Source organism: Lampetra fluviatilis, chromosome 41 (assembly GCF_964198595.1).
Source record: "Lampetra fluviatilis chromosome 41, kcLamFluv1.1, whole genome shotgun sequence".
In the NCBI taxonomy this organism is placed as follows: domain Eukaryota; kingdom Metazoa; phylum Chordata; class Hyperoartia; order Petromyzontiformes; family Petromyzontidae; genus Lampetra; species Lampetra fluviatilis.
In genome coordinates, this window is record NC_136315.1 from 1,487,430 (window position 1) to 1,502,564 (window position 15,135).

Sequence of the window (15,135 nt, forward strand, 5' to 3'; positions counted from 1 at the left end):
TTTTGGGGAGATGAACTTTACAATAAAACACAAGCATTCCAATGTGTCTGAAGATGGGGAAAGGTGTTATGTTTATTTTGGTTGTCACAATTTGAGAACTCAAGGGACCAGGATGAGTCTCATTTGCAAGAGTGGCATGGGGGCATTCATCTGCCATTTGAGATAAATGAATGCCCACAATTAGGTAATCTGTGGGCACTTTTCGAATTTGTCAAAATTTGGACAGTTTTTAGTATGGTGCATATTTGCCGGGCGAGATGTATTAGATCAGAAAGGTAGATACAGACAGAGAAAATGTAACGAGAGTTGAGTGCGCAAAGATACGTGGAGCGTGGAGAGGATGCGCACTCGGAATTACACCGAGAGACGGAAAGATGGACACACACAGAGATTTTGGAATGGAACAGAAATTGGAGGCTTCGTATTGACCGTTGAGGAAAGTCAGTGGGCTTGGGTGGCATGCATCGCGAAGCAGGGATGTTGGCCAATGGACGAGACTTGGACTGGAACTGCAGCTAAAGAATCGAAGATACTCGAGAAGACGGTCACCTTGGAGATGGAGAAAAAAAATACCAGCTCATTTTCTAGAGGGAGATTGTCTGTTGCGAAGGATCGCGATGGATTGGGGAGGCCTTCATCCAGCAAATGACCGACAATGGCTGGTGTTGATGATGATGTAAATATTTAAACATTCTTGCCTCGTGGCACTTGTGGTCAGAGAGCATGGCTTCTAATCAATCTCAGTCAGGGGCTAACTCAGCTGATCATCCCTCCAGGTGTGGTAAAATCAGTCCCACTGAATGAGAAATCAACCATCATCTTTAAAATAAACTGACCCTGCCATGGGAATGTGGAATTTCCACCTCTTACTCAGGCTCACCAATGGAGATGAGCACCGCTGTGTTGCTGCGTTGAATGGGAATCTATATTGACGTGTTGACGGTTGCAAGAGTTAGCATGGCTGGACTCACCACTCTGAGGAACCACGTTAGATTCACAGTCAAGGTGGGCGATGCAGTCTCCATCCACCCGGTAGCGAAAATTGGAAGCACTTCAGCACGCGTGGATACTCGATAACCTTAAATCTCCCGACCTGTCTGGCCAGCAAAGACGACGAAACTTCCTTGAATAAGGGAGGGTGGTGGTGGGGGGAAGTCTCTATGAGCATCGTTCTAAGCAAGAAGTATGCGCTTAGATAATTAAAAACAAATGCATGTTACTGCATTGGCAGCGGTGCACATGCACAAACGACACATTTGTCAATAACACTGCGGCCCTGAAGAGGGGAAACAAAAAACAAATAAGCACCGTGTTGGCCAATTGCCCTCCTGCACAGCAGAGAGATGGTTATTGAACTCAAACTCTCTCGTGCGCGCGTCTTTCTCGTGTGGCGCATGTGAACGTAGAGCAACGACTCTCGTTTTACACGGATGTGGTTGTGCTCCAGAGTATTGTGCCAGGAGTAGTGAATTGGTGCATCGTTGGAATTTGACGCCCCCTCTCTGCTGTGATGCAGGGTTATTGAAATTGTACATGTTTTAAACGTCGCCTGTGTTATATTTGGTTTTATACTTTCCTTTTAGGGCAGTGTTGTTGACGAATGTGTTGAGGATTTGTGAGTGCATGATGGACATACTTCGCCTTCTTAAGCGGCCTCACCACAGTCGGGGTTTTTGGACGTAAAAACACGGACTCTTTTTTAGGATTTGTATAAGCTGAAAAGGTGATGATGTTGTTAAAGTCGAAAGGAACAAAATAAATCCGTTTTGGTTTTTACAATGTAAGAGAGAACTCGTGCAAAAATAATAATTTTGGAGCTAGAAATAACGAAGGGGCTGTAGGAACAAGTGAATGGGATAGTAACGGCTGCAGCGAGGCAGGCTGAATCAGCCCTGGTGCCTATAGCGTGCCAAGCAGAGCCTGATTTAGGCCAATTAGCCAAAATCACTGCCGCGAGCGGTACGAAGCAGGTATTAATGAAATAAAAATAAATTAATTTGCCAAAAAGGATGAATCTGTGATTACTCACGCAATCAAACTGAAAGCCTCAACCTTAGCCCGTATAGCCGGAGGCGCACACATGCTTGATTTGGTGACAAGACCAATGGGTCGGTCTTGTTACTTTGTAAAGTGAACTTAAAAAAAACATTTCAGAATGAAATGCACACCATCATTCTCTCCTTTGCTTTACAGTGTTACTTTTTTGTGCGCGCGTGTGTCCGTTTGTCTTTTGTGTACGAAGCTGTGTTTGGTTTATAATAAATATCACGTACTAAATTAAGTCTGTTTTCGTGGCTTACTTTTAAATGTGCAAAAACATTTGCAGAGATTGCGATTAAGCGTTCATGTAAGTGCAGGTGAAAACCCACATCTGTGAAGCAGTACCTCAGCGGTTAGCCAACTGCACTAATCAATCTGGCAACCTGAGTTCGAGTTCTGGCCCCAGGTAACATCAGTGGCAGGCCACAAAACAAGGCCACTCGATAAACAACCTCTTAAAGTTGGACGTGTTGCGTGGTAGGTTACCCACTCGCAGAGCACGTGGGCGACTGGCATACATGTTCTTGTTATTCACAAAGTTGCGTTCTCTCGTTTTTAGGAATTAGTTTTTCGAATGGAATTAAAAGTATAATGTTATTAAAACATTTAATTGAATGTTTTTGTATGAAGTCAGCCCTTCCGAAACCATATTGTCACCCGCCACCTATGCACGTTGTTACCATGATACAAATCTTGCTAGACGTTTTTTTCGGGTTTGTACCATGGTTTTGTTGAGAACGATGTCCGACGTTTTGTTCCACGCTCCCAACGACACGTGCTTGCGATACGTGCGTGGCGCATCGCGCTGTCCAACGCACGGCATGATCCGAAAGCCACGTCACGGAGCTGTAGGGCACAACTGCGAAAACCTGACGCAGTTCGCAGCCAAGAGCTTCCATCAACATTCAGGCCCGCAAATACTTTTGGATGGACAATGTTTTGGCTTGGCAGGGTCTTCATCTGCATGGCAATGTATGTCAGTGGTCGTGTGTTGCGTTTCTTTCGTACCGTACAAAGCCAACCGCGCTAATTGGTGGGACGGCTCGCCGACAGCGTAGACAGGGCTGTTCCCTTCTCTCACCGTCATCGTCAGCAGCAGCCAAAATCAACCCGCTGCTGGATGAAGGCCTCCCTCGGCCTAGCGGTCGTTGCCCCGTGTCTACCGCCGCTTTAATCTGTCCGGTACGGGCAGCTGCGGCATCCCCCAGTGCCTCTGCACGTCGCTCGCCTAAGACGAGCAGCTGTCGAATTCCATACCGATCTTCGAAGGCACGGAGCCACATCTTTTGTCTCGTGCGGCAAATCAGGCGTTCGTCACCACTGTCAGCGGCCGTGTGGAAGGCCAGGGGCCTTCTGATACGGCGCAGGGCCACTGATGGACGGGACCACAGGATTTTGCCTCCTTTGGAGATCGCGCGCCCAGAGACTCGGCCCAGCTGGGAGGGAGTTCCAGGGCACGTGGCTTTCCTCCTTGGCGTGGCTGATTTTGGCATCGGACTCGAGAGGACATCTTCCCGCACATTGAGCTTGCGGTTTGCGATGTCACGGACCGTCTTCGTGTGTCTAATTGCGTAGTGTGCAGGGGGGGGGGGAAATATTCGCTGTCTTCTGCCGTTTGACGACTCCCACCTTCTGTTCGAGTTTAAAAATACGAATTGTTCTTATTTTACTCCCCCTCGGCAATGATTGGTCATGGTCATGGTCACAGATGGGAATATGTGTCCTATTAAAGTCTATCTCTCTGTGAGCCATGTATGTCCTTTCTCAAATGCGTCAGCAATTACGGCCTCCTTCCATTTTGCTCTGTCCATGATACTCAAGAACTCTGTATTAGATGCTCCTCCCAGTTGCATCCAATTGTTCACATTTCCTATGCACTTAATTTGCTGTCATCCCCGGCTTCTTGTCGTACCTATCATTTTCCCAGTCAAAACATTCATATTCAGTCTCTTGTTTTCTCATTAAATGTCCAAGAAGTCTGAATTGCCTTCCACTAATTACTCTTATTCAATTTATTTTTGTATCTGCTTACTGTAATACATCTGTGTTACTCTTTTTTTCTATCCATGACATTTGTAGAATCCTTCTTAAAATAAGATGCTTCTAGTTTGCTCTGTTGGGTCTTCATAATTGGCCAGCTTTAATTGCCACAGAGGAGAAGAGACCACGTGTAACACTGCAGTAATATAGTTATTGTCATTAATTTCTTATTTTCAACATATAAAAGTCTATACCACTAAGTAAAATAACGACGGAAAATAATCCCGTCAATTACATTTAAAGAGTAAATAGACAATATTAATATGAACCCAAAACCCCCCCATCATGGTAACTTCATTTGACACTCTGAGATGAAACAGTATGTGCAGTTGTCTAATAATTAATAAAAGTTATCAGTCACAAATCGTCTTGCTCACCAATGGTCTATAATCCCAGCCGCTGCATCATTGTGTGATAGGAATTATGTTATCAATTGAAACTATCAACTTCCAGATCGATTATTTTCCCTATTTTATCTTTGTGAGAAATGTTGACTTAATTATCGTTTTGGTAAGTTATTGCACAATTGATACTGCTGCAAAGCATGTGTGTACATTAACATTGTACGGTACATACCCTGCATTATCTGTATGCCAATTTAATACATCAGATGTTTGGGGAATACTTGTGAAGCATCCATTTCCCTGGCCAGTTAACAAGCATATGCTTATTTTTTTATTTTTCAGATCGTTTCATAACTGCGATAAGTTTTAAAATGCTGTTGAACTCGCATGGCACTGCTGAGGAATGGCCTGCACTTGCAATGTCTTCATAAGCCCTAACTAGGCTGTCTTGATGTCTCCACGATGAAGCAGTGCCCATTACCTGAAATGTCATCTCATAGACACACATTTTTCTTTGTGGCAGTGTTATCGACACATTTGTTGTGTTTTTTTTTATCATTATTATTATTAATAATTGTGCTGGCGTGTCAGAAAAAAAAATCACACGTTCGTTTATTGCCACCGCTGCTTTGCCCCGTAACTTTCCTTTCTCGGGGGAAAAAAAAAAGGATTCGACGAAATTGTCGAACGCTCTCGACCTAAATTCCGTGCGAGGACGCTATCCACCCTGTTGTCCAGATGCTTGCTCTACGCCGCTTGAGTGCTCCGTCCGAAAGGTCCACTGAAACGTCTTGACGGATGGTATAATGATGCCCACGTGGGCCGCCAACCCAGGAAACCAAATCTTTAACCTCTTGACCTTTGAGCTTTGAACTTGTCGCACATTATCCTCATCTTGGTTATTTAACTGAAACAAGCGGGAGACTAAAAAGACGTGAAAAATGAACCCAAAATGCAACACAACTCCAGTTTATTAGTGTTGTTGTTATTATTATTATTATTGGAAATAGTGATCTACCATAGCCGCTTAACCAAAGGCCCAGAATGCCAAGCGGTCAGCAACAAACGGCACTATCTCCCGTGATAGATAGCAGCTTTAATTGTGCCCAGGTCACATGAACGTGTGCGACAACAAAAACAACAGGGACGGAATTCAAATGTTGAGCAGTGCAATGAAAGAAGCATAAAGAGTAGCGCATCGACCCGGAGTGCGTTATGAAAACACACTGATGGTAGATATCTTTCACCCAAATCCCTTTTTGAAGACGTCATTTTATCGATTCTTTACTCGAAAATCGTATCCAGAACACTGCCTGGGAGTCGCATAACGAGGCCTTCGTGTCCCGCAGAATCAGTGCGACGCTGCCGTGTTGGTGAGCGGCCCGCAGAAGCGGATATCACGGAACTACCTCTCAGATGCTTTCAAGCAAATCCCGTAATGCCATGCCTTCGAAAAGCATCAGTTCACTTCAAAGTGTATTTTCAAGTGAAGCACAGTCGCCGAAGCATGATGAAAGCCAAGGGGAGGAAAAGTTTTAAAAAGGAGGAAAATTCCATCGTGAAATGTGCGCTAAAACCCCGGGTACTCTTCCGTGACATTGAAATAGCGGTGAGCAATCATCGTTTGAAAACGTGTTTTTTTCTCTCCTTGAAGAATAAGTGCCGTGTTTATTCGTGGCCTTCGTTATTTTTTTGCGTGCAAACGTTCATAATTTTGGAACTTTAAATAAATCTTTACAGTTCGTAATGCCGTTCCTTAAAATAAACGTCTGTGTCGGTTTCGACAAGATAGGGTCTGAAATTGTTGGGAAATCACTGGAGTTTATTTTAGTTTGGCAATTACAGGGCATAATTGGTGGGTTGGCAGGATAGGCCAACTCCAGCACACGATAGGCACACACACACCATGCCATTCTTATTCCTTATGTCTAACCAGTAGTAATTAATCATGCTCCACACTATATAGTTAATCATCCTCAAATTCGTTTAAACTTAAGTATAAAACACTCACATGACTAATCACTGCTCAGATGTTGAAAAATATCGAACGTATCAAAATATTATACACAAGACAACAGATGTGTAGTTATGTTGGGAGCTACTGGAGCTTGGTTTGAATGGTGGTTGGAATAGACATACCAGGCCTTGTCACATGAATGTGGAATTGCCACCCTTGGTTAAGAACAGGGTACGCACAGCATGGCTGTATTGTTTCTTCTGTCTCACTCAGCCACTCATTATTGTTATATTACCTATTTTCTCTACATATGATTTGACGTCATAAGTAAAAAAAAAACATGATTTAAGCATTGGTCACATACCTAAAAAAAGCAGCCGATGTATGAACATATTATTGATGTTGCTGCTATTAATGGAACATGATTGCCTTCATGAAACGTGCTTCGAAGAATGTTTCAAATTTAAATGCTTCGTTAAAGAAAACAAAAAAGAAACTTCATGATTTGTCCTTATGGGGTTGTGCTTTTTCGGTAAAAAACGAAGTTGATTTCCAGCCCTCTCTATGCACAATGTGCAGAGAGAGGGCTGGAAATGGGAACACATTACAGGGGGGACTCATCCCCCCCCCTCCCCCGATCCGGGTCAAACCCCCCTCCACCTTGATCTGTACCAACCCCCATCCCCCCTTGATCCTGACACCCCCTCCCCCTACTCGAGCTGGGTAATCCAACGCGAGCCTGAGCACAGTGAGGCTGTGGACGGATGGCAGCATTACCTCATGAAATAAAATTCTGACGGAGGACCCGGAGAAAAATCCACGCGAACACGGGGAGAACACGCAGACTCCAAATATACAAGCAGACGTCAGGGTCGGGATCGAACCCACGACCTCCTGCACACCAGGAGAGGGAGTGAACATCTCACCACACTGGAACCTCCAGTCTGGTTCAAATGTTCACTCCCGCCACGGTATTCAGGTGCGTTCTGGCTCATATCCACCACTGCTCACGAGAGAGATGCACGCTTTAAAATACAGAGAGACCAAAAGGAGAAACACATGGATCAGGGAACACAAAGGAGAGACTCCATATTGACATTGAAGAAAAGAAAATGGGCTTGGGCAGGATACGTCGCGCGAAGATGCTGATGGCCGATGGATGTGACTGGTAATGGGGCAGCAGCCAGAGGAAAGAACGCGTCCAAGAGGACATCCACCACGGAGATGGAGCGACGAAATGGAGCGAATCATGTGCGGGGGTGAGATGAGTGGCAGCGGCACGACGGTGAGGGGTAGCGGCAGAGTCGGGAGATGTTAACAACCTCGCCTGGTATGCAGGTGGTCGTGCATTCGATCCCGATCCTGACGCCTGCTGCTGTATATTTGGAGTTTGCGTGTTCTCGCTCAGCAATCATTTGTGGCCCGGTTGCTCCGGAAAAAGAGCTGTTTACCTCAGTGGGCCTTACCTTGGTATAATGAAAAATAGTTACGTTCATAATATTAGCTTACTTCATCCAGGAGAGGATAGATGATGGCTGCACCGGCTCTAGAATACAAACCGCAGCGTTGCCAAACCAAAGACACAAAAAAATTCTGACCTGAGCAGGTTGCCGTGGCAACAAGGTCACAAAACATCACCCCCTCCCGCCCCCCCCCCCCGCTTTCTCCACCCCCTTCACACTCCCAGGAAGGAAAAACAAACACTCGGGAAGAGGTTGTCGATAAAGCAAACAGATACCAGAGTCCCAGAATGCAATCAACATTGGCATCCCCGTAGCGTTGAGCACCTGGCCCATTTCATTCCACGAGCCGCATGACCGCACTGCATTTCTACGGCAGTCACGGCGCTATTGTCTGTACAGAGAAATCGCCGGATGCATCTCGCGGCGTGCAAGTTCCTTGCGCGTCTCTCCTCCGTTCACCAAGCAGTGGACACCGCAGTTAGTTGACCGGCAGGCCGCAAAGCGTGAGTAAGATGTCTGGCCGGCGTGGAAGATTTGGCCAAATACCCTCGATTGGGAGCTAGCTAGCAAGTAAGAACATTTGTTATTGCGCACTCTGATGAGTCCAGTCCATCGCGAATGCGCATTGATCGCACGTTGAAGTCAGGTTCTCTGAACCAACAACACCGTTGAAAGTCTGTTGTAGGACCGGCTTAGACTCGGGGATGGATCCCGAACATGAGCTTGGTAGCGTGTTCCAGGTCTTTGGGCCGGAGTCCCCCCACACTGCGCTCGTCGTAGCACGCGTGAGGTGCACAGCAGCAGGCCGCCGCGAGCCGCGGATCGTCGTCGAGGTCGATTTGGGTGTCCGCTGAAGCTGGTACGCCACTGATCGGCGAGATAGGTCGGAGAAGATCGATGGAGACTCTTGAAGCCTGATGAAGCTAGTTCTAGCTACTGGCGAAACGTCGTACTCACATTGTAAATGTCGTAGCGTTGCTCTCCAACACACCGGTGTGCTGTACTAGTGTAATGACTTTACAGTCAACTTACGGTGTGAGTGGACTAGTGATCATTCATATTGACTCAAGATCCTTAGTGGAGGAGGACGTTCTGCCAGCAGCAGCAGCAGCGTGAGCGAGTCATTGCATGGCTCCTGCTCCTTCCGTCATTGCATTCGCGATTCGAAATTTACACCGTGCACAAAAGACACAAGCCCCCCCCCCCCCCCCCAAAGGGTTTATTTGATTCCACAGCGTTTTGGCACGTGGCCCTGTAAGGTCTCCTCAGCCTGACTCGGTAATTCCCGTGCATCGATGTTGTAATTGGTCCCTCAAGAAGACCTCTCAGGGGAACTGTCGTGGTTTTCTTTTCCTCTCCGTGACAGAGAGAAAAAAATACAGTTTTTATTCTCATTTAACTCGTTATTTACAATTACACTTATTAGCGCATTCATTCTAAACACGTATGTTAGTAACGAGCAAAACGGTAATGTCACTTATCGTGTTGTAAAATCAGAGGCAAAGTGAGTTCCTGCTCAAATGCACACTAAGATGTTACTCATCTTCTGCGTACAGCCTTGAGCCAGGAGCGGAAATGGCCCATTACTATGCCGGGGGTGAGTCTATCCATAGCCAAGACCATTGTGACTTTACCATAAAGCAGGACCTATTTTATCAACCCTGGAGCGATGATGGGCTGAGTCAACCAACCCCTAACCCAGCTGGATTATGTTGTTAATAATAGATCACGATGTTTTGATCACAACGCAAGCAATCGTCATCAGGTGGAAGATTGCTTGCGTTGCGATCGAAACGTCGTGATTTATATTTTTTCTACCTACGTAACTTTACCGAAAGAACCAAGTGTACTGTATTTGTATTATATATATATGTTACCCAACTGTATTGTTGATGTTTCCATCGCACAATTATCCTCCAGGCTCTGCGTGCAGTTATTGAGCAGTTAAGAAGCTTGTAGGAATGAATACGAAGGTCAATATTTGGCATATTTAGTTTGTAAAAAAACCAATATTCCTTAAACTAAAAACCAAACAATATTTTGTTTCTATGTATGGGCCACTGAGCTATATAGCTCAACGAAGTGGCTTATCGTGCAGAAATTCATAACAGGCAAATACTATGAAAGTGTGTTTCTAAATGTGGAGCGAAACACTGGAGGGCCCGGAGACAAATCTACACGACCACGGAGAGAGACGCCGCGAACTCCAAATATACAACAGCAGCAGGCGTCAGGATCGGGATCAGGATCGAACCCACGACTTTCTGTATACCATGCGAGGGAGTTAACATCTCACCATTGTGGCGATGCCAAGATGTTCACCCCTCCACCACCCCTAACGATTTAAGCAAATCATTAGTGGGGACGGGGGGCTGAGTTAATGTTTAACCGGACCTATGTGCAAACTAAAGGTAAGGACACTTGCGTTACTGTCATTAAACAATCCACAATGTCTGACTGAAGACGTGACGCAGGAACGGCCTGGTTTCTCTCTGCCCAGACAACAGCAGGGAGGACCACTCTGGACCGCACATCTAAAGTCACAAATTAAAATAATAGAAACGAGGGCCTTGAATTTCGGTTGAAAGGAGTAGGCGCATGCATCCTCGTAACTTTACATCATCAACATTGTTTGGCCACCTTTGTAACTGAAGGGTACCGGATAGTGTAAGGTGTATTCATGTTGCATTAGAATAATGATGCCATCGTGGGCTATTCCCGTTGCCTATAGTGTACATGCTGAGGGTGCGTATGGGTGGATTTGGCCTGAAGGTGTTATTGCAAAGTACAATGGGTCTAAATTTTTGCCGTTTTGCACAACAATAAAGTTAACATGGGGAAGTGCAATAATTAACGCTCTGTACTATAAATCCCGAGTTTGATTCCTGACCACGGCTAATATCACTCACTGCTAACTGATGTTTGAACCCAGTCCTGGGCTTCCCCCCCTCCCCGTCCCATGCCCGCAACAATTTCATGAAGCCACGCGCATCGGCATGGGCAGGGTCGCAACGTGCACCTCCGGAGCCCCGTACAGCTCTTTAAAGACCGCTTCGTGGCTTATAGATTTTTATTATTATTAAGGACCTTCTCGTATTCCCCATGTGCGTTGAACTTTAATTTCGAACTTATTGCGCAATGTAAGTAGGCAACGGCGCTCATCGGAGGTTATGGAATTATTTAGTTTTTTTGACCGAATTCGAAAAAATGTCTCTTATTATGTTGGTTTTCCGACCCCTGAGCAAGGCAAACCGAAGTGAAAACAACAAAAACCTCTCAAAACTGGCAGAGCATGGGGAGGCCTTCATCCAGCAGTGGTTTGAGAATGGCTGGAATTTCTTTGATTATTTTTCAAACAAACGCTCTCGTACTTATAAAGGTTTAGGTTTGTAAGAACTATCGCAACCTATGCACCGTTTCCACTCTGTGAATACGACAAAGGTCATCCACGACGAAACGTCTACAGACGACTCAATCGGTCGACAGTCCATTCGAGCGGCTCTAAGAATCGGTCAGTTTAATGCGTAGCAGGCTTTCACGACCAATATCATCCATAATAGAGGGGTTTTTGGGTTCTGTTTCCGTGACAACCCTTACTAGTTTCAGTTGCATGTATTAGGTGTAGCCCTGTGAGTCATGAGGCTGTTGACTCGGGTGCAACCGCAACAAACAAATCACGAACAAAGAACATCTTAAAGTGACGTTTCGCAACAGAAACATCCAGGAAAAACCAGTAAAAATCTTCCAGAAAAAAGCGCCGTGCATCAACGCAGTGTGCAAACATCCCCATGGGATGCAAGTCGAACAATAACAACCATAAGTCAATTTAGACAATTAGTTGGCTGTGTCGGGTGGTGGCGGGTTTAACGACACATTTATATTTTTACGCGATCTAACCCAAAAAACCCTCTCTATTATTGAAGAAACGGTGTGGCAGAACCGCTGGAGCACACTGGAGAAGCAGGTCCCTCTTCCCGCGGTCCGGTGCAATTTGACGGCTTCCTGCGCAGGTTAGAAAAATAGCTCGGCTCGCCAGCGCGCCGCGGAGATAAACCAGCGCAGGAAAAGGACCCAACCCGGCCGTGAAAACACGATATAAATCGGTCGGCTTCACCAGCGAGTTTTCCACGTTCACCGGCGGCGTCTGCACCGCGGAACGTAATTCTATCCAGGTGAACCGGGGGGGGAGGGGGGGTACAAAAGCGCGCAAAAAAACGGAATCCACCGGCTGTAGGAACGCGATCAATCTTTTTTCCTAATGGAGAGGTGACGAAATGCGCGTGTCCGCATCGAAGCGCACGTGGAAGTCCTCGGCAGACAGACGCTGAGCAGACGCGCGCTTTGCCTCCTAAGAGGCTGCTTGCCCAAGTCTGGTTCTTTAAACGCCGCGTTTTTCTCTTTTTCGCTGGGTTTTTTTTTGTTACTGCGGAGCGAGGGTTCTCGATATTTAACACACGCTGACGATGAGCGGCGTTGAAGCGGCGGCCAAATTTCGGCTTCCTAAAAACGTGCGTCGCATTTCCTGCGCTTGAACGCGAAACAAAATATTGTTTGAGTGTGACGCCGCCGACGCCGCTACGTTGGCAGCGGAGCGCGAACACAAATAACAAAGGCTGGGGACACCCTCGTCAAATAACGCTGCACGTACTGAAGAGAGGAGGGCGGGGGGGATAGCAAAAGAACGAGCACTGACTGAAATAATTACAATAAATCGCATTCAAAAAGCGCCATTCTACACGGTACTCAAAGTGCCGTACATCACCAAAAATGTATAAATTCATACATATGTTGTTGGCCAAGGGGAGGAAATACGAAGTTTTGGAGGTAATTTTGGGGAGAGAAAAAAATACCACCTATTATATGTTATTACGAAAAATGCATCGACTTTGTTACTTGCTGGTGATTCGCTAATAAGAGCCCAACAATCGCAGTATGCTAGGAAAATGGTTTGTAAATGTAATAGTATATAGTCGTAATTAATTTAAATACTGCATCGTCAGGGAAGCTCATGTCACTGCGGTGAAACCAAAATGTAGTTTCTTTTAGCCGAAGTATTTTTCAGCTGGTGGTAATCTCTTATTTACACAAACCTTAAATTATGGTGATGTTTGATGAAGCTTATCTTTGCGCCTCGGATTGGCCAACGAGAGTCTATCTCCTGTGACGGGAACCAAAAACAATCTAGCGGCCAAAATTATCGAATTCGATAATCGCATTTGGGTGTGTCTATCGGTGCGAACGGCGGGATGGAGGTGAACCAATCGAACTGCTTCATTATTTCGCCTATAAATGCGTTTTTTCCCACTTTTTCTTTAAACGCACCACCAGTTAAAACCTCAAAGCAATTCCTCCGGGTCTTCAAGATAAGAAGGAATCTTTACACCATCTCCAAACACCATTAAGTGGGAGTGCAGGGTCCTGAATTGGGACGCCAAACAAAAACGGCCACTGGAGGAGGCGTGAAAAGCAGCGATAAACCAGACCACAAAACATCGAAGATAAAGTCTGACAGCTGACGACGAGTGGGTGGAGGGTGGCGGTGGGAGGAGGGGTTGTGTGTGGGAGGCCCGGCCAGTGGGGAGCAGCGAGCGGATCCCTCGCGCCCTGCTCTGGTTTCCTCGCAGAACATTCCTTCCCCTGGATTTTGCCCTCATGGGAAATTAGACGCGGAGTCGGGTGGCCCTGCGTGCTCCACGCGAACACCGGCGGCATCCCAGAACGACCCCCGAGCAGTCCGGGCGCAGAGTGTGCAGCAACCTGCTCGCTACGCACCCCGACCCCGGCGGACGGTCTCACGGAGCTTCGGCTGACAGCTGTCAATCCAGCAACTGCTTTGTCTTTGTGGCAATCACATCATCATTATCGTCGTCGTCGTCGTCAGCAGCCATTGTCTGTCCACTGCTGGATGCAGGTCTCCGTCTGCCGTCACGATCCCTGACAGTGGTACGATGCCACGATCCGTCTCGCTCCTGCACGGGAACCGATCTTATTGCTCTATCTCCGAGGTGGTCATCATCTTGGTCACGCAGGGCATGTAGAAACCAGGGTAACCTTAGAAAAATGTTGTAATTCATCACATGTTTACAACTAAATCGTATTTTTTAAACATATCCTTAGCCGTAAGTTCTCAAATATTTCATACCATCTGAAAATGTTCAGCGATTGAAGACGCAGCTGCAGAAACCATTTGCTAAAGGCCCTGCTGATATTCCTTCTGGGGTTTATGGCCTGAATATGTCACTTCTCATAAAGTCTGTCTTAAAATTATACAGTGAGCTTTGAGTACATGCTTACAATCATTTCAGACATTTGGATAAAACATATGACCGGCAACATTGGGGAATTTTAATATAGCCACTTATGTAACAGCCCACAGAGAAACGTCACACTTTGTTTTTCAATTCGGACAAAACCCAGGACTATTTGAAAAAAAAAACATTGGGATAATGCGTGGGCAGCGGTGCGCAGAGAACGATTACCAAAAACAAACCTCAAAGGACAACAAAAAACTCAACAACACTCCCCGTCAAGAGGATTAACTAGACAATCGGCAAGTTTTGGGCAGCGAGCCTCTCGCAAAGCAGAGAGATCGCGACATGTCGGCAATGTCATTCACAGCATGAAGATAATCCACTCTGCAATGAAGAAGGACCTTTGCCCGAAACGTCGCCCCCGTCACACGATTCCTAATCTTTAGGGTAGTTGTCACTGGCAAATGCGTTGCGTTTTTTAACGCAATTCATCATGGATGTCCTGTTACCTAAGAACACAGAGTAATGCGTTCCGGTTGATCGATGGTCAAGCACTCACCAATTTTCACTAAAGTCACTTGGTCACCAGCGGTCAGTTGACTCCTGATCATTCTTCTATTGCTACTACCATGGTTATTATTTTCCCATAAACTTCACTCGTTGTTTCCGCCACCCATGTTGAGGAGTTGGCCTGATATGTATGTTGAACTTCTTTCACACCGCATGTAGCCAAACTTGCTGGAAAAAAAGGTCCCATAGATATAGCGGCTCGACCCGAGCTATAAATGCTCTCATACTTGCATTGTATTTGTACTGTTCGTCTTTTGCCAACACTGGTGAGACAATGCCATCAAGAAGGCTGTCTTTGAAAGACAATGCATATATAATTATCAGAGCATCTTTGTTTGCAACGAGTTGCCACACTTATGTGTGGTTAATGCAGACTTGATGTCTTGCAAATGGTATCTTATTGGTGTTTTCAATCTAGATTTAAAAGTGCATAGCTCCAGTGGCTTCCTAATATCGGAAGGAAGAGCATT